The sequence below is a fragment of the Podarcis raffonei genome, chromosome 1 (genome assembly GCF_027172205.1).
Source record: "Podarcis raffonei isolate rPodRaf1 chromosome 1, rPodRaf1.pri, whole genome shotgun sequence".
Classification (NCBI taxonomy): domain Eukaryota; kingdom Metazoa; phylum Chordata; class Lepidosauria; order Squamata; family Lacertidae; genus Podarcis; species Podarcis raffonei.
The window spans coordinates 13772320-13796284 of NC_070602.1; positions in this window are offsets into that span (position 1 = coordinate 13772320).

The window sequence follows — 23965 nt, forward strand, 5'->3', positions numbered from 1 at the left end:
TCAACAGCAAATTATACATTTTTGACAAAGTCTTAGTTTTGGGTTCTAACAGATCTGTTTCCAATTTGGATTTTTCCACCTGGAAGCCAACTTTCTTATCCAAATTGTAAGCCTCCATTATCTGATAATAATGAAGCCAGTCTCGCACTTTATCTTTTAATTTCTCAAAACTCTGCAATTTCAGTCTGTCCCCTTCTTGCTCCAAAATTTCCCAATATTTTGGCCATTTGGCCTCCATGTTAAGTTTTTTCTGAGCCTTAGCCTCCATTGGTGACAACTACCTTGGGGTTTTATTTTCCAATAAATCCTTATATCTAATCCAAACATTAAACAATGCTTTCCTGACAATATGGTTTTTAAATGCTTTATGTGCTTTAACCTTGTCATACCACAAATATGCATGCCACCCAAAAACGTTGTTAAAACCTTCTAAATCCAAAATGTCTGTATTCTCAAGAAGCAACCAGTCTTTCAACCAGCAGAATGCTGCTGATTCATAATAGAGTTTGAAGTCTGGCAGGGCAAATCCACCCCTTTCCTTTACATCAGTAAAGGAAGATGTCTTACCCACCTTTCACTGTAAGGTCTCAGGGGTAGGTTACTTCAGCACACAACACAGTTATAAAAAGAGATATAACAAAGTAAAACTGCTTACTCTAGCCACTCTGGGCAGCTTCCAACAAATTCAAACACAATATGACATCATTCATTAAAAACTTCCCTTCAGATGTCTTCTAAAAGTCAGATAGTTGTCTATCTGTTTGACATCTGATGGGAGGGCATTCCACAGGGAGGGCACCACTGCTGAGAAGGCCCTCTGCCTGGTTCCCTGGAACTTCGCTTCTCTCCCTCAGAGCTGGACGTCAGTGTCCGTGCTGAATGATGGGGTTGGAGATGCTCCATAATGTACATAATAATGTACCTTGACTGTCAAAGAGTAGGGTAAAGAGCTGCATCTTTAGCATACAGTGGAAGCTGTACAAGGAAAATGCTAGGTGTGCCCCTGCGTAAGGGAGTTCCACAGCTTAGGCTGTCACAGAGAAAGCCTGCTCCCAGGTCTCCATTCACTACATTTTCAAGGTTGGTGGAACTACTGGCACCTGTGCAAGTCTTAACACCACAGAAGGATAGATGTGGTAGGTGCTCTCAGGGCCAGCCTCAATGCCTAGAATCCTTGATCAGCTGCCCAGGCATAAAGTACTCAGGTAGGGTCATCTGCCAATGCATTCCCTGGGGTTCCTTTAATTTTGTTTTCCTGGCCTATCACCCTGAGCAGTGACAGGTGGATAGATGATGTACATTTCCTACACTGCTAAGGATGAGGGCCAAATTCATTCAGTTTGAATTTCACAGCGGACCAACCCAAATCAACATTCCCAAACTTGCTTGCAGATCAGAATGCAGCTATTAGTCAAACTATGCTCTTCTACATTTCAAGCAATGTACCTTCAGTCCCCCAAAGCGTGTGTACCTGGATTTTCCTAAAAATGTGTTCAGAAGGTAACTTTAGGAGGAAACTGCATTGGGGAAATGTGTAGTTTAATGGAATAACTTGTACAAAATGCATACAATGTACATGAAGATTTTTCATGCATTCTTTTGGAAACTCCGTGAAAAATGGGATGGAGCGTAACTACAACCGAGTATTAGCAAGGGAGGCACAGAACGGACTTAGGCTGGTCCATCCATCTCTACCCATAACCTAGCCTTGCTCTGGAGCATTGGGGGGGGGGCGCAGAATAAATTTATTTAGCCAGGCAATGCTGCTTCAATCACTGCCACTGCAGCAGTGTAGCCCTACCAAGTTCTGCTAATGAAGAAGGGACCTCACCAGAGGACATTTCACCCAGGGCCCCCTCAAATATGGAGTTGGTCCTCAGTACTCAGTGGGTGGCGCTGTGGTTTAAACTACTGTGCTGCTTGGACTTGCCGATCGGAAGGTTGGCGGTTCGAATCCCCGCAATGGGGTGGGCTCCCATTGTTTGGTCCCAGCTCCTGCCTACCTAGCAGTTCGAAAGCACACAGTGCAAGTAAATAAATAGGTACCACTCCAGCGGGAAGGTAAACGGCATTTCCATGTGCTGCTCTGGCTTCACCAGAAGCAGCTTAGTCATGCTGGCCACATGACCCGGAAAAACTGTCTGTGGAAGCGGACAAATGCCGGCTCCCGTGGCCTGTAAAGTGAGATGAGCACTGCTGTGCTGGGCCCAGGGGTTAACCCGAGCAACGCAGTTCAGGTCCAGTCCCAAATCCAAGGATTCCACAAGGAGTCAGTCCAAGAGGGCCAAGGCAGGAAACTAGGCTAGGTCAGGCACAGGGTAACAGGCAGGTTGCAGCAATGTTGCTCCTGCAACCTGGGGCGGGGTCCGGCAGCCTTTTATCTCTGATGGGGTAACGGCTAGTCCTGATCCCCCGGTGACTCACCTCCCTGTCTCGCCAGAAGGCAAGCACTCCTCCTGCGAGTACTCAGGTCTCTCCTTCTCTCAGTCCCTGCAGCTCGGGAGATGTTGGTGGGTTACTAGACCCAGAGGCGGCTTCAGCCTCTCCTGACCCAACTGGTAGTGGGGCAGCTGCACATGATTGCCCAGCAGAGGGTAATGAGGTAATCCCTGCATCTGGAGCCAGGGCAGGCTCAGGCCCCTGACTCGGCCCAGCTGGTGATTGTTGCAGGGCAACCTGTACAGACTGGGGCTCTTCAGAATCAGGCCCCAGACTAGGTTCAGATGCCGCCTGAGGCAGAGGATCCGGTGCGGACTGAGACTCCTCCGGTTCCGAGTCAGAGCCCGAGTCCGAGTCCCAGGCCATCATTGCCGCAACCTCAGAGTCATTCGCAGCTGGCTTTAACGGTCGGGGTCCCTTTACCTTTACCTTTACTATGTATCTTAACTTGGAGCAGTGGGGTGCCATTTGCTGCTCCCACTCAGGTCAATTAGATGTATTGGGCTGAACTTGCTCCTACAGGAGGGAGCGATGGCCACCAGCATGGATGGCTTTAACAGTTTCGTAGAGGATAAGCCTATCAATAGCAACTAGCCACAAAGGTTGTACTCTGCCTCCACAGTCAAAGGTAATAATGCTTCTGAATACCTGTTGCTGGAAACCACAAGAGGGGAGAGTGCTCTTGCGCTCAGGTCCTGCTTGCAGGTTTCCCACGGTCATCTGGGTGGCCACGGTGAGAACAGGATGCTGAACTAGATGGGCCATTGGATCTTCATATGTTCTTATGACTGTCCAAATGGTTATTGTACAAACTGCGGCTTGCACCAGCCTGACGGACAGCAGAAGCCCCACCCAACAATGAGAGCAGCGTTTCCTAAACTCGGGTCTCCCGATGTTTTTGGACTATGATTCCCATCATCCCTGACCACTGGTTCTGCTAGCTAGGGGTGATGGGAGTTGTAGCCTGAAAACAGCCGACGACTCAAGCTTGGGATATTCTAATTTAGAGGAAGCACCACAGCTCAGTGGTGGAGCATCTGCTCTTCACGTAGAAGTCTCAGGTTCAATCAGCAGCATCTCTGAGTAGGACTGGATGAGACCCCCCCTGAAATCCTAGAGCAGTGGTTCTCAACTTGTGGGTCCCCAGATGTTGTTGGACTACAACTCCCATCACCCCTGAGCTCTGGCCTTGCTAGCTAGGGGTGATGGGAGTTGTAGTTCAAGAACATCTGGGGACCCACAGGTTGAGAAAGGCTGTCCTAGAGAGACACTGCCAGTCAGTTTAGGTATAACTGAGCTCGGTTGGTCTGGCTCCGGATAAGGAAGCTTCCTGCATTCCTATGTTCTTAACACTTAGTTCATCTTCAAAATAAATAAGTGAAATGAAAGCTCTTTGTCGTGCTGAGAAATTCCTCTGCTAACCCTTCTCCTCATTCTCCATGCAGTGTTACATTCACTGCCTTAGGCTCTTCCTTTGCCTTCTTCTGATGTGAAGGGTTTTGTTTTTTTTTTCAAATTCTTGGAGCATATGGCTGGGGAAATTGAGCGCTGAGACGCTACCTCACTCGAGCACGGACGCAATCAGATTTCTTGGGCTGTAATTTCATTTGCTCCAAAGGCCGCCCTTAATCGGCAAGGCAAGTTTTTTAACCAACCAGGATGGTTCCCTCCCCGCTTTTTGTCAGCATAATGCGCTCTTGACCTTGAGTGCTAATTGGATCTAAGTGCCCAGTGACCAGCCCTAGGGAGCCTCCGTGCCTCAAGACCACAGGAACGTATAAAGTAACTTGATGTAAATATTTAAAATAACACGATCGCCCTTTGCCACAGGTAGAAGGAAATGAGAGAACAGGGATGCTGCAACTTTTATAAGGATAATACAAGCTTGAGGAGAAAGGGGGGAAAGCAGGGGTTGGAGGACAAGTGAAAGTTGCATGGTTTTATCCTGGAGGAGAAATCCATTTTAAATAGATTTATACCTGGAATTTGGTGGTCCTGACCCATTTGGATTTTGTTGGCAACTGAGCCTGGATAGCTCAGTTGGTCAGAGCATGGTGCTGATAACACCAAGGCTGCAGGTTCGATCCCCGTAAGGGACAGCTGCATATTCCTGCATTGCAAGGGGTTAGACTAGATGATCCTCAGGGACTCTTCCAGCTCTACGATTCTATGAAAGGGAATCACTCTAGCCACTGATCAGCTAATGGGCACCTTCGGGAGCCACACTCCCATGTGAGTCATGTGACCCTCGTGAGATCACACACCGGCCCCCAAAAGCACTAATGTGGGTATTAGGGAAACTTGCATAAAATGTCTGTGTTAAGAGAAAATACTGATGAATTTTCATGAGGACTGGGGGGTTTTTTTGAAAAAAAGAAATTGCAAACTGATGTGGAAATGCGGAGAACGGAATTTAAGGTTAGAAAAATGAGAAACGGAGAGAAACCCAAACTGACAAATTCACCAATCCCTAGCTGGCAATTTCAATGCCTAAGAGGAAAACGACAAGACTTTCATCCCAAACCAGCTCTAGATATGCTTAGTTATTTTAGTTAGTTAGTTAGTTAGTTAGTTAGTTAGTTAGTTAGTTAGTTAGTGTTATGGCACAAGGGGTGGTGGGGCCAGGTGATAGGAATACAGGTGATCTTTCGCCCTCTCCCCTCCTGTGGTTCTAAGCATGAGAGAAGAAGAGCATCCGCACAGAGCTTCAGTGAATCACCTTATTTGTCAAGGCCGTAAGTCATAACATCTGTAGAAAACCATAAAAACAAAATAAAATTTACAATTCGGTGATTTGTAGTAAATTGTAGCATCGTATATCACAACAGCAGTCAATTATGTCTTCTGCTTCAGCTCCTTGACATGCTTTGGTGGCTCCACAAGCAAAAGGGGCAACGTTCTGAACCAAGCCAATATTTCTGGTCGCAAGTAGGAGCTCAATCAAGTAGGGTTTGATCCCTGTATGGGACAGCTGCATATTCCTGCATTGCAGGGGGCTGGACTAGATTGTCCTCAGGGTCCCTTCCAACTCTGTGCTTCTACATGTAAGAGGCTTGTTCATAATTATATTTTGGGAATGATTCATGTCCTTACATAGCTTCATTGTTTTAGATCTTCTGGGTGTCCCGGGATCATATTATAAAATAGTTGTGTTCTATGCTTTAAATCAAGCACTGCTGGGAATCGTTTATTTTTGTTTTCCAATCTATTTCTTATCGATTAAAAAATTGGTGTAGCGTGACCAGTTGTTGTTGTTGTTTTCTGAAAGTGTGGCCCAGAGAACCCCTGGTCTAGACCTAGAAGACTGCTGCACCACCAACTGGACCAGAAGTTGCCCAATCTGGTCTACACTGACAGGCAGTGACTCCAGGATTTCAGATGGGGTCCCTTCAGGTCCTACCTGTAGATGCTGGGGATTGAACTTGGTCCTTTCCCCATACAAAGCAGATGCGCTGCCACTAAGCCATGGTCTGGGGATGCTGCTTTTGCAGTATTCTTGGGGTGGGGAACCTGTGGGCCTCCAGATATTGTGTTGTTGTTGTTTAGTCGTTTGGTCATGTCTGACTCTTCATGACCCCCTGGACCAGAGCACACCAGGCACTCCTATCTTCCACTGCGTCCTGCCGTTTAGTCAAACTCATGTTAGTAGCTTCGAGAACACTGTCCAACCATCTCGTCCTCTGTCATCCCCTTCTCCTTGTGCCCTCCATCTTTCCCAACATCAGGGTCTTTTCCAGGGAGTCTTCTCTTCTCATGAGGTGGCCAAAGTATTGGAGCCTCAGCTTCAGGACCTGTCCTTCCAGTGAGCACTCAGGGCTGATTTCCTTCAGAATGGAGAGGTTTGATCTTCTTGCAGTCCATGGGACTCTCAAGAGTCTCCTCCAGCACCATAATTCAAAAGCATCAATTCTTCGGCGATCAGCCTTCTTTATGGTCCAGCTCTCACTTCCATACATCACTACTGGGAAAACCATAGCTTGAACTATACAGGCCTTCTCCAGATATTGGTGGACTCCAACTCCTATTGGCTTCTGTGACCATCACATATGATGGGTGTTATACTCTAACACCTTCTGAAGTGTTAATGGCCCTCCACCCCTAAGTTAAAAGAAAGAGAGAGAGGTATTATCTAAGCCAGAATTTCCCAAACTTAGGTCTCCAGCTCTTTTGGGGACTACAGTTCCCATCATCCCTGATCACTGGTCTTGCTAGCTAGGGATGCTGGGAGTTGTAGTCCAAAAGGAATTGGAGACCCAAGTTTGGGAAACAGGGATGGTCTGAAGCTACATGAAGCCATCACTTTGCTAAAGATGTCCAAATGGACACAAGAAAGGCGGGATATAAAATTAATAAAATACATTTTTGTTGAAATGTCTCCAAAGACATTTTTTTCTGAGCTTCTTCTTTTTTTAAAAAAAAAATGTATATATTTTTCAAGCTCCCCCTGAAGTGTTGTGAGAATTTCCATCCTCCCTTGGAGAATATTGATCCATCACCATGCATATTATCTGTCTAGCTCCTTAACTAGCTTGATATATTTAGCATCTGGCCGCCAAGGCAGCACTCATTTCTCTCAATCATTGCAGAAGATCTTGGAACACTGATGGCATTCCTTAGCAAGCCATTAGCTGAATGCTATGTGCATTTACCTTCTTCATTTGCATTTAACAAGACTGATTCCATTCATCTTTTATGGATATGGTTTTTTTAAAAAAAAGAGTTCTCTTGATTTTCTAAGGTGGGCAGAGGGGAGAGTTTTATAGCAAGGGGTGGGGAACAGGGGACAGATATGTTACCTGTAGCAGATTCTGTGTGCCAGGAGTCTGATTTGACGTCTTGAAAGGAGTCGAAAGAAAAGCAGAGTTTAAATATGCATTACAAATCCACAATACAATAAAGGGGTCCCAGACATACACGCCACCATTTTATACAATCCCTTGACTATATTATTAGTTAATCATACACTCTGGTCCAGCTTTCACATCCTGTCTAGCACTTCATATACCGCCCACAGCGATTACCATGCAGATATTATGGGCTGGTGGGTTTGGGGGTTCACCCCCTCTCCTGAAACGTTATCATTAGAAGATAGTTCAGACGCAAGACTTCGTAAATGCAGCGCTATCGAGGACTTACATGTTGGAACAATGTGTAGGGGAGAGATTCTGCCATCCTACTAATTGCATAAGATCGGAGCTGCTTCTTCTTAATTAAAAAGTAACACAGAAGAAGCTATCCTATGTCAGATTCCACCCCCACCCCCTTCCTTTCTCTCCAGTACTTTCTCCAGCAACGTATGCAAATGAGAACAGATACATTTTCTACAATCATTCGTTGGAGTGAGTCCTTAGACATGAAAGGCTGAAGATTTACCAAGACTCAGCTCATTAGATACACTCGTCAAACACAGATTGCTTTTACCGTGTGTGACACATCTCAAGATTTAAGAGCTCAACCTGCTTACACTTTCAATTCCTGGTTCCTCGCATGGGGCATACCTGAGCGTACAAGAAGATGCTATTCGAATGTCACTTGGTAGGACACCGTGGTTTGTGAACAGTTCATTAAGACGCTACAGATTCTTTTGTCCATTGAAAACATGTCAATAATAATAACAATACACAAGTTTGTTCTTAGAGTCCATACGCTTGTCCTGATGGTCCCTGAGTAAAAAAATAAAGAGCCCAGATAGATTAATGTTTCAGGGATCCCACTCAGATTACCCTGGGAAAGATTTTATCCTGCTGTCAGCTGCTTCCAGATTGCAACTCATTTACTTTGTCCCATAGAACTGAATGGTGGTCCTTGAACAGCAGCCAGCATAGTTAGAGGGTCAGGTTAGGTTTAGGGAGTTTCAGGTGCAAATCAGTTTCAGATCCCCACTTGGTTATGAGGTTTGCAAGACAGTAAAGACTACAGAGGTTTAAACTGGAAATTTACTTAGGCCACATTCACACCATACATTTAATATGCTGTGGTACGCAGGTGGCGCTGTGGGTTAAACCACAGAGCCTACGACTTGCTGATCAGAAGGTCGGCGGTTCGAATCCCTGTGACGGGGTGAGCTCCCATCGCTCTGTCCCTGTTCCTGCCAACCTAGCAGTTCAAAAGCACGTCAAAAGTGCAAGTAGATAAATAGGTACCGCTCCGGCTGGAAGGTAAACGGCATTTCCGTGCGCTGCTCTGGTTCGCCAGAAGCGGCTTTGTCATGCTGGCCACAAGACCCGGAAGCTGTATGCTGGCTCCCTCGGCCAATAAAGCGAGATGAGCGCCGCAACCCCAGAGTCGTCCACGACTGGACCTAATGGTCAGGGGTCCCTTTACCTTTACCTTTACCCCTTTAAACAGTCCTGGCTTCCCACAAAGAATTCTGGGATCTGTGGTTTGTTAAAGGAGCTAAGAGTCATTAAGGAGACTCCTATTCCCTTCATGGAGCTACAATTCTCAGATTTACCTGTGAAGAGAGAGTGACCACTTTATGAATTGTATACCCCTGAACTCCTTGGAGGAAGTGTGGCATGTAAATATATTAACAAAGGGACATATCTAACACTGCTGGTGCAGGAGTGTTAGGGAAGCTTTTAATATCTAAGGAGTGTTGTATTTTAATATTTTGTTGGAAGCCGCCCAGAGTGGCTGGGGAAACCCAGCCAGATTGGGGGGGGGGTTATAAATAATAAAAAGTTGTTGTTGTTGTTGTTGTTGTTGTTGTTGTTGTTGTTGTTGTTGTATGAGCTTCTGCTCACATGTTAGGACTTCTCTCTTTCAGGCCCTCTCATCTCTTCCAAGCCCTCCTGTGGGTCCTCAAAATCTGTTCCAGAGACTTGGAGACCCTCCAGAATGCATTGAGGGAGGCACAGAGGGTGGGGTGCAAGAGGAAAAAGAGGAATATAAATATAACCTTCGGCCAAAAGTGGCCTCCCAAGTCTTCCTCCTGGGTGTGTGACCAAATAAAAGCCACTGCTAAAGCAAACAAAAGCCATGAAACTGGCCATTGCATGAATCAGCCCGTAATTATTGTGATGAACATGCCATCACCTTTTTGATGCTTAAAAAAAACCAAGTCTTATTATACACCAGATGCCATTTGAGTAAAAGTGTTGGGTTGCAAAGTAAATGACAAGGGAGTTATCAGAACAGCAGGAATCCTAGGGCAACATATTGCGCATCTCTCTGCCACACAGTGATGATAAGGAAGACAAGGAGTGCAAAGGCATCTCGTATCTCTCTCTCTCTCTCTCTCTCTCTCTCTCTCTCTCTCTCTCTCTCTCTGTTGTTTGTTTGCTTTAGCTAGGATTATGAATTATTTTGGAGGTGATTAGCCCTTTCCAGCCATTCCTTTGATGGATTCTCAGAGGGACTGGAGGCGAGGCATGGGCTTGTGCACCACATCTGCTCCAACATCCCTGCAGTGTCAGACCTTTGAATGGTCAATAGAATTACTGCATTTTCAGCTGAATGAAGGGATGGGGAGAAATTTGTTCATCGAATCATGGAATTGTAGAGTGGGAAGAGACCCCGAGAGTCATCTAGTCCAACCCCCTGCAATGCAGGAATCTCAACCAAAGCAACCATGACAGGTGGCCATCCAAGCTCTGCTTAAAACGTCCAAGGAATGAGAGTTCACACCCACCTGAGGAAGTCTGTTCCACAGCTGAACCGTTCTTCCTGGCTGTTTAGTCGGAATCTCATTTCTTGTAACTTGAATCCATTTACATGCAAACTTACCCAGTTCACACTAACAGAACCACAGACTCAACCAATTCACACCTAGCCTTCAGAATCCTTGCTTCTCCGAATTCTGTGTTGCAGTTCTCCATCCCAAAAGTGCACGCAAAAATGCACGTTTCTGAAAACAATGCACAAAATGACATGAAACTAGCACCTTCAGAGACAGAGCAACTCCAATCCAGAATGATTAATTTGCCTATCTCTGGAATGTGTGGTCCACCCAACCCAAGAGGCTTCATCTTAGAATTGTACAGTGGTACCTCAGGTTACATACGCTTCAGGTTACAGACTCCGCTAACCCAGAAATAGTACCTTGGGTTAAGAACTTTGCTTCAGGATGAGAACAGAAATCGGGCTCTGGCAGAGCGGCGGCAGCAGGAGGCCCCATTAGCTAAAGTTGTGCTTCAGGTTAAGAACAGTTTCAGGTTAAGAACGGATCTCCGGAACGAATTAAATACTTAACCCGAGGTACCACTGTACACTGTATTGTTGTAACCCACCCTGGGACCTTATGGTGAAGGATGGGAAATAAATCTTATGAATAAATAAAGGATGTTAATCTCGATTGTCTCAGATTCAGACCTCTTCCACCACCCCACCTCTCTCTAAGAATATAATTTGCATGCTCAGAAATTCCTAAATAAATTCTTCTGTTTACAAAGTTGAAAGCTTAGGTAAAAAAAGAAGGGTTAAGGACCCCTGGAGGGTTAGGTCCAGTCAAAGGCAACTGTAGAGTTGCAACGCTCATCTCGCTTTCAGGCTGAGGGAGCCGGCGTTTGTCCACAGACAGCTTTCCGAGCCATGTGGCCAACATGACTAAACCGCTTCTGGAACAATGGAACACCGTGACAGAAACCAGAGCGCACAGAAACGCCGTTTACCTTCCTGCCACAGCGGTATCTATTTATCTACTTGCACTGGTGTGCTTTCAAACTGTTAGGTTGGCAGGAGCTGGGACAGAGCAACGGGAGCTCACCCCATCACAGGGATTCGAACTGCCGACCTTCTGATCAACAAGCCCAAGAGGCTCAGTGGTTTAGACCACAGCTTCAGCCGCATCCCTGAAAGCTTAGGATTGTTGCTTATCTAGCCAAACTAGAGAGATGTATCAGCAGAGTCTAGTAAAGCCCACAGTTCGCAAAAGTACAGGAAATGTTTGTGGGGGTGAGACCTAACATAACCACATAAGAACTTAAACCCCACCCCCAAAAAAATCCAATGGGAAACTGGGAGGGAGGGAGGGAGATTGGACTGTAGAGTCCTGAACAGGGCCACTCCATGATGCCATTTTCTATTGCAGTTTCTACTTGTAACAACCATTATTAATATGGTGTCTTTTGAGTGTCTTGCTCCTGAACACAGAAGCCGTAATCTCTCAACTTGAGTCCTCACCAGGAAAAGAAAAAGAAAAATGTTCCAGCAAAAGAGCTGACACTGGTGTTCCATCATATTTACATATTCAACTTCTGTGGCTGAATAATACCTCAGCACAACAAGAGAAAACAAAACGAACTCACATCTCTTCAGGTCTCCCTCCTTCCTTTTGCCTCTTGATAAAACTACAAAGTGGCAAAGAACCTCAGGCAATTGTTGAATAAGCTGAGAAGGCAAAATGGGGAGATGGTGATGAAGTAGAAACAGTGTGAAATTAGGAAATTAAGAGAGCCAGCCAGCAAAGAAAGAACACTTTAATCTGGAGACTTTCCAAGAAATCCTGGTGACTACCTTTATTTTATTTTTTTTCTAATTTGCACAACTCTTTATTTTCCTAGGCTAGGAAAACTGTAGATTAATGAGGGAAAGAGGCTTACAGTGTCCCTCCTGGAAAATAGATGAGGATGTTTTGATTTTTGTAATGTTTTCTTTTTTCTTTAAAAAAAATAAAATTGAAATTAAAATTAATTGCTTGGAATCCATGTGCAATTTATTTTATTCTCTCCTCTCTCTTTTTCCCCAGGTCTTGTAAATTTGCATTGAGTGACAGGCTCTTTCAGTGTAGCAACAGTAGCGACTGAAATAAATAGCTCATTTCAGGCTATATTTTAATTGGTAGCATGCAAGCGGGTGGGGGGAGAGAATCTTTGAGGTGGGATCATTTCAGAGGCTAAACCAAAATTCCTTTGACAACACCACAAACACTTTTGAAAAAAAGCTACGTGTATTATTAGAGCCTTGGAAATATGAAACGTAGCAGATAATCTAGCGAGAAAGAGAGAGTTTTAAGTGGGGGTGTGGGGATCAATTCATAATGGAGAAAATTCATCCTAAGTACATTTGAATCTGGAAAAAGTATATGATGGAGGGAGCAAGATGGGAGGAGTATCTGTACTAATGGCAACCTGGTCACTGCATTCAGGAAGCCAAGATGGCTCACAGGAAGAGTTCAGGAAGGTCAGGCTCAATGATAGATGGACCCTACAGGCTTACAGGCAAGTCTTAGAAGCACTGGCAGATGTGGTTCACATAGCACCTGCCAAAAAAACTGTCTTAGCTACTGTGTTTTGAATCAGCTGGCATTTCCAAGAGGTCTTCAAGGGCAGCCCTGCAATGCAGTAGTCAAGCCAGGATGTTACTTTCTCAACCGCTCCCCTAAAACAAGTCAAGCAGTCTTTAAAGCAACAGCTCCCAGGGGAGGGAAGAATCAGCCCAAATTGAATTTCAGTCATAAGGTAAGATAAATTTAGATATTTCTCTTCCTTCCGCTACCACCTCCTCCACCCCCATTGCATTTCCTTCAGAAGGGGCCTTAATCCTCCAGATAGGATTTTTGGAGAGTCACAGCGCAGAGCTTTTTTTCCCTGGGGGTACTCAAGGGTACACAGTACCAGCACACACACAAACCCCCAAAAATGTCAAAGGTATGGCACTTACAGTAACAACTTCATGGTGAGTAACGTAAAGGTAAAGGGACCCCTGACCATTAGGTCCAGTCGTGGCCGACTCTGGGGTTGCCGCACTCATCTCACTTTATTGGCCAAGGGAGCCGGCGTACAGCTTCCGGGTCATGTGGCCAGCATGACTAAACCACTTCTGGTGAACCAGAGCAGTGCACGGAAACACCGTTTACCTTCCCGCCAGAGCGGTACCTATTTATCTACTTGCACTTTGACGTGCTTTCAAACTGCTAGGTTGGCAGGAGCAGGGACCAAGCAATGGGAGCTCACCCCGTCACTGGGATTCGAACCGCCAACCTTCTGATCGGCAAGCCCTAGGCTCTGTGGTTTAACCCACAGCGCCACCCGTGTCCCATTCATGGTGAGTACTGGCATCTAATTTTTTTAAGGGGGTGGGGAGAAAGCACTGGTCACTTGGAGAATTTTAGAATGGCGAACTTACCTTCCATGAACTTCCATAAGCTAACATACTGGGATTCACTGAACCTGAGAGAGCAGTAGTTACATATTTAGTTATTACCTTTCACCCATAGGTCCCAGCGCAGGTTCCAGCATTAAAACACAAAACAAAACAACTTACAGCCATAAAGACAAGGTACGTCTTTAAAACAAACACCTAAAGTGTCAGAAACCAGGGTAAAAAGGTTTTTCCTCATCATTCTCCAAAAGCCATACAATGGAGCTTCCAGTTGTCCCTTTGCAGGGAGGGAATTCCACAGCTTAGGGGCCGTCACAGAGAATTCCCTCTCCTAGGCTGCCACCCTCCAAGCCTCTGAAGGTGGAAGAACCATTATTCTGAAAACAATGCCCAATATGATATTAAGCACTAGCTCCTTCAGAGAGCTGTTCAAGGTGGTGGACTCTCTTTCCCTGGAGGGTTTTAAGCAGAGGTTGGATGACCCTCTGTCATGTATATGACACGGGTGGCGCTGTGGTCTAAACCACCCAACCTCTTGGGATTGCCGTTCGTAAGGTCGGCAGTTTGAATTTGCTCACTGAGATGAGCTCCCATTGATTCATCCCAACTCCTGCCAACCTAGGAGTTCAAAAGGATACCAGTGCGAGTAGATAAATAGGCAGCACTGTTGCAGGAATGTAAACGGTGTTTCTGTGGCTTCTGGCATTCATCATGGTGTCCCATTGTGCCAGAAGTGGTTTAGTCATGCTGGCCACATAACTCAGAAAACGCCGGCTCCCTCAGCCTGAAAGCGGAGATGAGTGCTGCACCCCATAGTCGAATTCAACTGGACTTAACCATCCAGGGGTCCTTTATCTTACCTTTATGTATGATCTACAGTGGTACCTGGGTTAAGAACTTAATTCGTTCTGGAGGTCCGTTCTTAACCTGAAATTGTTCTTAACCTGAGGTACCACTTTAGCTGCAGATGGTGACAGCAGTCACGAAATTAAAAGACACCTGCTTCTTGGGAGAAAAACAATGACAAACCTAGACAGCATCTTAAAAAGCAGAGACATCACCTTGTCAACAAAGGTCCGTATAGTTAAAGCTATGATTTTCCCAGTAGTGGTGTATGGAAGTGAGAGTTGGGCCATAAAGAAGGCTGATCGCCGAAGAATTGATGCTATTGAATTATGGTGCTGGAGGAGACTCTTGAGAGTCCCATGGACTGCAAGAAGATCAAACCTCTCCATTCTGAAGGAAATCAGCCCTGAGTGCTCACTGGAAGGACAGATCCTGAAGCTGAGGCTCCAATACTTTGGCCACCTCATGAGAAGAGAAGACGCCCTGGAAAAGACCCTGATGTTGGGAAAGAAAGGGACGACAGAGGACGAGATGGTTGGACAGTGTTCTCGAAGCTACCAGCATGAGTTTGACCAAACTGTGGGAAGCAGTGGAAGACAGGAGTGCCTGGTGTGCTCTGGTCCATGGGGTCACGAAGAGTCGGACATGACTAAATGACTAAACAACAACAGCCACTTTAGCTAATGGGGCCTCCCGCTGCTGCTGCCGCTGCTGCCACCACCACACGATTTCTGTTCTCATCCTGAAGCAAAGTTCTTAACCCGAGGTACTATTTCTGGGTTAGCGGAGTCTGTAACCTGAAGCGTCTGTAACCCAAGGTACCACTGTAGTTCACATTCCAGCATTGCAGTGGTTTGGACTATATGACCCTCAGGATCCCTTCCAACTCCACAGTTCTTTGATTCTATGAGTAGACCTGAACAGGTGTGCCCTGAAAATGCAATAGGTGTGCAATTGAAAATGTATTTCAATTGCAGCTATGAGTGAAATCTGCCTCCAACTGAGAAAAGAAAAACTACTGGAAAAATGGCAGAACTTTGAGAAAGCCTTCTGGAGAGTACAATAGCGCCTTTGTCTTGACTTTCCTTTCAGCTCAGCAATGTGCTAACAGACCCTATTTATTAACAGGCGAGCAGCTCAAGATCAGCACAGCTTTTTAATGAGCATGATTAAGTACCACATGGCACCAGGTTGGATACAAGAGAGGACAATTTCATGCTTGTCAGTGGCTTGTTTCCTGAGTCGGCGTTTTAGATTAGATTAGATTTTCATTTCTATGCCACCTGTCCACAAAGGGAATTGCGTTCAAGGGAGCCCACGGTCTTCAAGCTAAAGGGCAACACCAACAAATAATCAATATGTATTTCAATAGCAATGCCAATGCATTTCTAACATAATATCAATGTTTCTCAGATTTATGGAAGACAAAGTTATCAGTGTTTACTAGCCATGGTGACTATATTCTCCCTGCACTGTCAGAGGCAGAATGCCTCTAACTGCAACAAGTAGGGAGAGAGCTGTTGCCCTTAGGTCCTGATTGCAGGCTTCCCAGGGGGACATCTGGTTGGACACTGTGAGAATGCAATGCTGAACTAGTTGAGCCTTTGTACAGATCCAGCAGAGCTCTTCTTGATGTCATTGCAGTCTACAGAAAACTTCCTAAACCACTCTCCAAACCCTCCAAGTGACCCTATTTTCCAGGGGCAGCCCTGGATTTATAGAAGCCATCCCAGTTTCTGATTTGATCCCAGAATGTAATTTTCATCAGAGAAATATTGGAGGGTGTGGTGTTATATGACCCCCAAACCAAGGAGATAACTATATGTCCTTTAGAAGACATCTGAAGGCAGCCCCATATAGGGAAGTTTTTAAAAAACATTTAATGTTTTGTTATGTTTTTATATATGTTGGAAGCCACTCAGAGTGGCTGGGGCAACCCAGTCAGGTGGGTGGGGTGTTGTTGTTGACATTATTATTATTATTATTATTATTATTATTATTATTCCTATTTTCATCGGAGAAATGTTGGAGGGTATGATGTAGATTGGTGTCTTCCTCACCACTAATTTTTGCTGATGTTAGGGAGGCCCTATCCACACTATAAAGTACATTTCAAGCAGTATCGTTCTATTTTAAACTGTCATGGCTTTCCCAGGAGAATTCTGGGAGCTGTAGTTCAGGGCCCTGAGAGTTGTTAGGAGACTTCCTATTCTCCTTGTAGACCTTCAGTTCTCAGAGTTGCTGAGCTCTGAGAACTCTGGGAACAGACCTATTCTGAACTACCTTCTCTCTTGTCACTCTCTGCAAAACACATCTTCTAGTTGCAGGAACAGGAGGTTGCAGTGACCCGCCCAGAGATGGAAGGCAGGGGAATGATGAGATTTCTCTGTACCGGATGTAAGTTAGATCATCCAATCACCATCCACATGGAATCTCTGGAAAAGGGGAATGGTGGAACCTTTGGCTTTCCAAAGGCTATTGACTCCAGATCCCATCACTCCTGCCTACTGGTCATGCTGGCTGGGGCTGATGGTAGTTGGAGTCCAACAACATCCAAGTGACCACAAGTTTCCCATCCTCACTGTATAATGATCTGCCCTAATAGGGAGCTGGTCAGAATTCACACCCAGAGCATCAGAGGCGCTTGTGATTTCATATGCAACACTCTCTAGTCTCTTGTCACACTCAGAGCACCCAGTTACAAAATATGACAATGGCTAGGCTATCTGGATGCAAATGCCCTTCAGTATTTCTGCATTCTTGATAAACAGGCCACCTTAGAAAGTCTTATGGATTACGTTCACATGGAAAGAGGTTTATTCTCCGGAAAGCATACACACAGCAGAATAATTTCCTCTCCAATTTCCAAATGTCGTCTCTATCCAAACTCTACCTACAGGGTGTGAAATCAATATATGGATGTTGCTGCAAAACTAATGACCTCTTCAGTATGTTGCTTTGATATTTTTATTATGGATCATCTTGGATTTGTCTTTTTCCTAAATTACACTGAAGACAGATATAACAGCCTAGTAATTCTGAGCTGCAATAGAAGGGGGCAAAGGTATTGTCCTGCTCTAACGGCTTCCATAGACACACATTATTTTTCTTTCTTTCTTTTCCTAGGCAATAAGACATCAGAATTAACTACACTGGCCTAATTCAGTTGCCATTGTGAAGCTCTAGTGGGAAACAAAGTGAAATCAATACGAGAAAGAAGAGGATTGAGGGATAACACAATTAGGTCACTTTTTGAACCACTTAAAATGTTTTTCTACAGTAAATTTCTCCCAACTCCATCTTAACGGAATCACCCAGATTTAGTTATGGTGCCTGAGAATGAACTCCAGTCTAGACAATCAGCTCATCATTTCTGAACTGTGCCCCTTCAGATTACAGGTGTGGGGATTGGATAATGGAATGTTTTCTCACAGAAGGAAGAAAACCAACAAAAACCAGGGCCAGCCCTATCATTAGGCAAAGCGAGGCAACTGCTTCAGGTGGCAAGTGCTGGATGGAAGAAGAGGAGGAGGAGGAGGAGGAGGAGTTTGGATTTGATATCCCGCTTTATCACTACCCGAAGGAGTCTCAAAGCGGCTAATAATCTCCTATCCCTTCCTCCCCCACAACAAACATTCTGTGGGGTGAGTGGGGCTGAGAGACTTCATAGAAGTGTGACTGACCCAAGGTCACCCAGCAGCTGCATGTGGAGGAGCAGAGACGCGAACCCGGTTCCCCAGATTACAAATCTACTGCTCTTAACCACTACACCACACTGGCTCTCCAGAAGAAACAAGGTGTTAGAAGACGAATCTTTGTGTGTGGTATGTGCCCTCCCTCTGCTCTCTAAGCTATCCGTTTGCCCTCAGACATGGTGGAAAATTCATTTTCCTTTGCCAGTATTGAAGTAAAATTCAACAGCAATAATATTCTCATGGTATTAGAACTCAGGGCCCTGCAACTGAAGGTTGGAGGATTCAGAACAGACAAAAGAAAATACTTCTGGGAGCCAGTGTGGTGTAGTGGTTAAGAGTGGTAGACTCGTAATCTGGTGAACTGAGTTCGATTCCCTGCTCCTCCATATGCAGCTGCTGGGTGACCTTGGGCCAGTCACACTTCTTGAAGTCTCTCAGCCCCACTCACCTCACAGAGTGTTTGTTGTGGGGGAGGAAGGGAAAGGAGAATGTTAGCCACTTTGAGACTTGAGACTTCTTCGGGTAGTGATAAAGCGGGATATCAAATCCAAACTCCTCTTCTTCTCCCACAAGGACAAGTGATGGCCATCAACTTGGATGGCTTTAAAGGGGGATTAGACAAATGCATGGAGGAAATGGCTGTCAATGGCTACTCGTCATGATGGCTGTTTACTGCCTCCAGTATCATGGGAGGTATGCCTCTAAATATCAGCTTCTGGGGAATGCAAGGGCAGAGAGTGCCCTTGTGTTCATGTACTGCATCTCTGTTTCCCATTGGCATCTGGTTGGCCAGGATGAAAACTCTCCCAAACCTGCATTCCCAACATGTTCACACTCCTGTCTCAGCTATGTCTACGCTGGCTTGGTCATGTCCACAGAATGGAAGATGGCAGGATCCCCCAGAATGTGCTCTTTGGAGAGCTGGTTTTAGGCACAGAGTCTGTTGGCAGACCAACTCTGAATTACAAAGGGATGTGCAAAGTGGCCTGGGATTTTTGGGAGATGATTTATAATGAGATAAAAAAGATATTTCAGGTAACTTTCCCCAAAAGACCAGAAGCCTTTTTTATTAGGGATAACTGGAACAGATGCCCCTGCCCCCCAAAAGAGATAAATTTATTTATTTATGCAACAATGGCCCCACAAATATTATATGTGCAAAAATTGTGTGATGTGATGGTAACCAACTTAAGAAGAAATTAAATGAACAGAATATCTATTGACAGAGATAAAAAAGAGACAGATTTTAAGGAGGATTGGAAAATGTTTGTAGACTATTTAAAAACTCAATATAAATATGTTAAAACACAGGTAGTATTTGAGCGAGAACAGCAATGAGGTATAGTGGAATTTTTCCTTCTGTGAAGAAGTTAAGGTATAGCTTAATTAGAATATGCAGCAAGAACTGGAGTTTTGTGGAAACCATGGGTGGGTGGAGGGGAAGTCATAGAAATGTTTATTTTTTAAAATAAAATATAATAATAATAAAAACTCTGCATTACAAAGATGTCTGCAAATGTGGCATGAAGGCTGGCAGCATCAGCCCTGTCATGTGGGAATCCCTTGCAAACGACCATAGTGCTTGTAGACAGACAGTCTAGTTGTGCATCCATAGCAGTGACCAGTGGAGGAATGACTGCTGGGAGGAGCACAGGGAGAAGAACATCAATGGTGCATCTGTAGCAGCACAACCAGATGCCTTCATCCGCCCCAGATGCTACTAACCATGATGGCTATTTGCTGTTTCCATGGTCAGTGGCAGTAATGCTTCTGAATACCAGTTGCTGGAAACCACAGGAGAAGACAGTGCTCCCCTCCTTGGGTCCTGTTTGCAGGTTTCCCGCGGGCCTCTGGGTGGCCCCTATGAGAACAGGATGCCGGTCAATGGCCTGATTCAGCAGGCTCTTCTTTAAGTTCTCAGCTTGAGCCACATAAATCAGCAGATGCTTTCTATGGTAGGTTCTGCCCACAGGCCAGACATAGGAGCAAGGGCTGGTTCCAAAGCCGTCAACCCCAACATTGTCACATTTGATGAGCTCTCGTACGTCCAGCTTCCCTGGGCTATATTCATCACCATCACCCCTTACAGTGTCTCTACAAAAGCATGCATTGTACACCCAGCAGCAGCAGAAGAAGCATCCATCTATGTCAAAGACTTCAGGCGGTCGTAGTGTCCCGAGACTGAACGACATCCAGCTTCAATAAAATAAAGGCCTGCTGCAGCAGAAGCCCTGGCTGGTGATTTTTTCCAGCTCAGAGAGTCTTGATAATGCAACCTCAGAGCAGGCTGCAAATGTTAAAGGCTCTCCTCCCTGTCCTCTGTCGAGCACTGTGGGGCTGGGAAGAAGAATGACCTTGCTCAAGGAATGAAGCAATGCAACACAGGAGCAATAAGAAGCAATAGAAGGGTTGTACTATGGGGACTCCAATGTCATTGCACTGCCTCTCTCTGCAAGGACATGGAAAGCACAGAAACACAGAAAGGTCACTGTGCGGAAAAAGAGAATGAACAGAATAATTTTGTTCCCAAACCCTGGATAGGCGACTCTTATCTTCCCCCTTCCATTGTCTGATTTCACACATGTGTCGTTCATCTCATCAAGAAAGAACAGGGCATTTCATTTCTAATGAATCGTGAGAGCCCTCCAGTTCATTTCCATGACATGGACCTTATAAAAGGTAGAGGACTGTTGCACAGGGCATGCCATCATTATGAGATATTATGATCTTTGGGCTGGAGGAGAATTTTGTTCGCATCTCATTTTAAAGCAAACCAATCTAATCTGCAGCTCCTGAACAAATATGCAGCTCACAACACAGCCAACAATCAGACTGGGCACTTCTTTCAATTTTACAAGGCAGTTTCACTTCAAAAATTCATACAGCAATGTATACTTTATGGGGGAAACGTGTAAAAGAAATGAGTAAATTAAAGGGGAATGCATAGGACAATGCATATTTCAGAGGGAAATGTATGCAAAATACATACAAAGTGTGCACTTTTGAACACATGCAAGAATGTATTCAATCTGAAGGCAATTTTCACAGGGGTTTTTAAATGGACTCAATAGGGGGAAACAGGATGGAATGGACTTACGACTGAATGCATCCAGAACTGAAACAGCATAGAAATAGGCTAATTTGTCCACCCCTTCTTACAACAGTGCAGCCTTTTATATACTTACCCAGAAGTAATTAATCATAGAATCATAGAATCATAGAGTTGGAAGAGACCACAAGGGCCATCGAGTCCAACCCCCTGCCAAGCAGGAAACACCATCAGAGCACTCCTGACATATGGTTGTCAAGCCTCTGCTTAAAGACCTCCAAAGAAGGAGACTCCACCACACTCCTTGGCAGCAAATTCCACTGTCGAACAGCTCTGACTGTCAGGAAGTTCTTCCTAATGTTTAGGTGGAATCTTCTTTCTTGTAGTTTGGATCCATTGCTCCGTGTCCGCTTCTCTGGAGCAGCAGAAAACAACCTTTCTCCCTCCTCTATGTGACATCCTTTTATATATTTGAACATGGCTATCATATCACCCCTTAACCTCCTCTTCTCCAGGCTAAACATGCCCAGCTCCCTTAGCCGTTCCTCATAAGGCATCGTTTCCAGGCCTTTGACCATTTTGGTTGCCCTCCTCTGGACACGTTCCAGTTTGTCAGTGTCCTTCTTGAACTGTGGTGCCCAGAACTGGACACAGTACTCCAGGTGAGGTCTGACCAGAGCAGAATACAGTGGCACTATTACTTCCCTTGATCTAGATGCTATACTCCTATTGATGCAGCCCAGAATTGCATTGGCTTTTTTAGCTGCCGCGTCACACTGTTGGCTCATGTCAAGTTTGTGGTCAACCAAGACTCCTAGATCCTTTTCACATGTAGTGCTCTCAAGCCAGGTGTCACCCATCTTGTATTTGTGCCTCTCATTTTTTTTGCCCAAGTGCAATACTTTACATTTCTCCCTGTTAAAATTGCCATTCATTGTTTGTCAACTAAGTTTTACTCAGAGTAGACCCACTAAGAAGAATGAGCCTAACTTAGTCTGGTTTCAGTGGGACTACTTGGATAGCTACCACCCACTGTGTTCAATCAGTCTTTTATGAAACCAATGGGAACCTGAATCACTATTTTTGGGGTGTTGATGCTCAAATATTTCAAAAACTGGCATGTGGAATTTAGAAGAAATGATGCACAACTGCTTGGAGGTTTCTAATCAGAGGTTGGATGGCCATCTGTCATGGATGCTTTAGTGGGGATTCCTGCATCGCAAGAAGTTTGGACTTGATGACCCTCAGGGTCTCTTCCAACTTTACAATTCTATGATTCTACGACTGGTACTCATAAAGACCTATGGAGCAGGTGGGGTGTGTCTTTGGATGAACAAGGGCAGGTGCATACCTATCCAAGGCATAATCCTGTGAAACTAACCTCATGCAACTGGAAATGAATCAGTGGAGGCCACAGAAAGCATCAGCCAAGCACCAAGGGGAGCATCATAGCTCAGTGGCAGATGCCTGGGATTGAATGAAGAACCTTCAACCTGGTAGAGCAGATGGTCTACCAGTAAGCTATTGTTTTGTGTAACTTGTTGTGTAACTTGTTGTGATTCTGTTGATATTTTGGCACTCCAAAGTCACCTGTTTTCCCACACCTTTTCAGGATGCTAGTACAGTTGTACCTTGGATCCCAAACGCCCTGGAACTCAGATGTTTTGGCTACCGAACACTGCAAACCCAGAAGCGAGTGTTCCAGTTTGCAAATGTTCTTTTGGAAGCTGAATATCCGACGGGGCTTCCGCAGCTTCTTATTGGCTGCAGGAGATTCCTGCAGCCAATCAGAAGCTGTGATTTGGTTTTCGAACATTTTGGAAGTCGAACGGACTTCCGGAACGGATTCCATTCGACTTCCAAGGTACGACTGTACTAGTTTGTGCTGTTATGAGGATATAGGGTAAATTGGGGAGTAGTTTTTGCTTTTTGTTTTGGCTGGTCTTTCATTTAATTTTAAGAACATTTTATCTGTTCTGGTAGTTTTTTGGATTGATTTAACTGGATTGTAACCCACACTGAGATTGTGAGATGAAGAGTGGAATTTTTAAAATAATAATAACAACAACAAACAAATAAATAATGTGCCATTTGGCCCAATTCCCCTGCCCAAAGCTATTTGAGGCCCGATCCAGCAGGGCTCTTCTTGTGCTCCTCTGTTAATCATAAACACTACCCATTTTAAAAATATGGGATAGGCTTCCATCCACACATGTGTTACAAATATACTCCTCCTCCTCCTTCCCTTACAAATGGATCTTGTGCCCGTTTCACACCAGGATCCAGTCAACTTAGTTCTCAAAGTACATGTGAAGCCTGAATTCAGTTTCTCCTTGCGAGTCCATCAAATTATGAATTTCAATACGAGCAGAACAGCTTCCATTTTTACGACCCCAATGCCTGGGAGAGCAAGGCCTTGTGCTTCTCTAATGATAAGGAATCCAAGCATAAAGTTGTAAAAGTCACTCGTGGATTATTGCTCTCTGAGAGTCGGGGTTGATGTATTAGTCTTCGGTTTTTTAGGGCAGATGGCTGCTTTGGCACCAGCTCGCTTTTGCTTGATGTTTCCCTTAAACTTTGATGCTCCAAACAAACATAAAGAAAAGCATGTTGCCTACTACTAGGGCTGTCACCTGGTTAAAGAAACCTTCATCAATTGCTCATGTGTGAATAAGATTATTCACGCACATGCTAAAGTAGATGCTGTCGATATTATTGGAATGGTGCACGAAGGATGAGGAGGTAAAATCAGTTATGATTGATTGGGCCAAAGATATAGGGCATAATATACAAATGGAGGACTGGGAAAGACTTTGGAAAGAAGGTTTAAGATTCACTGCATGTACAGTTATAAAAGAAAATGTTATGAAAATGATGTATAGATGGTATGTAA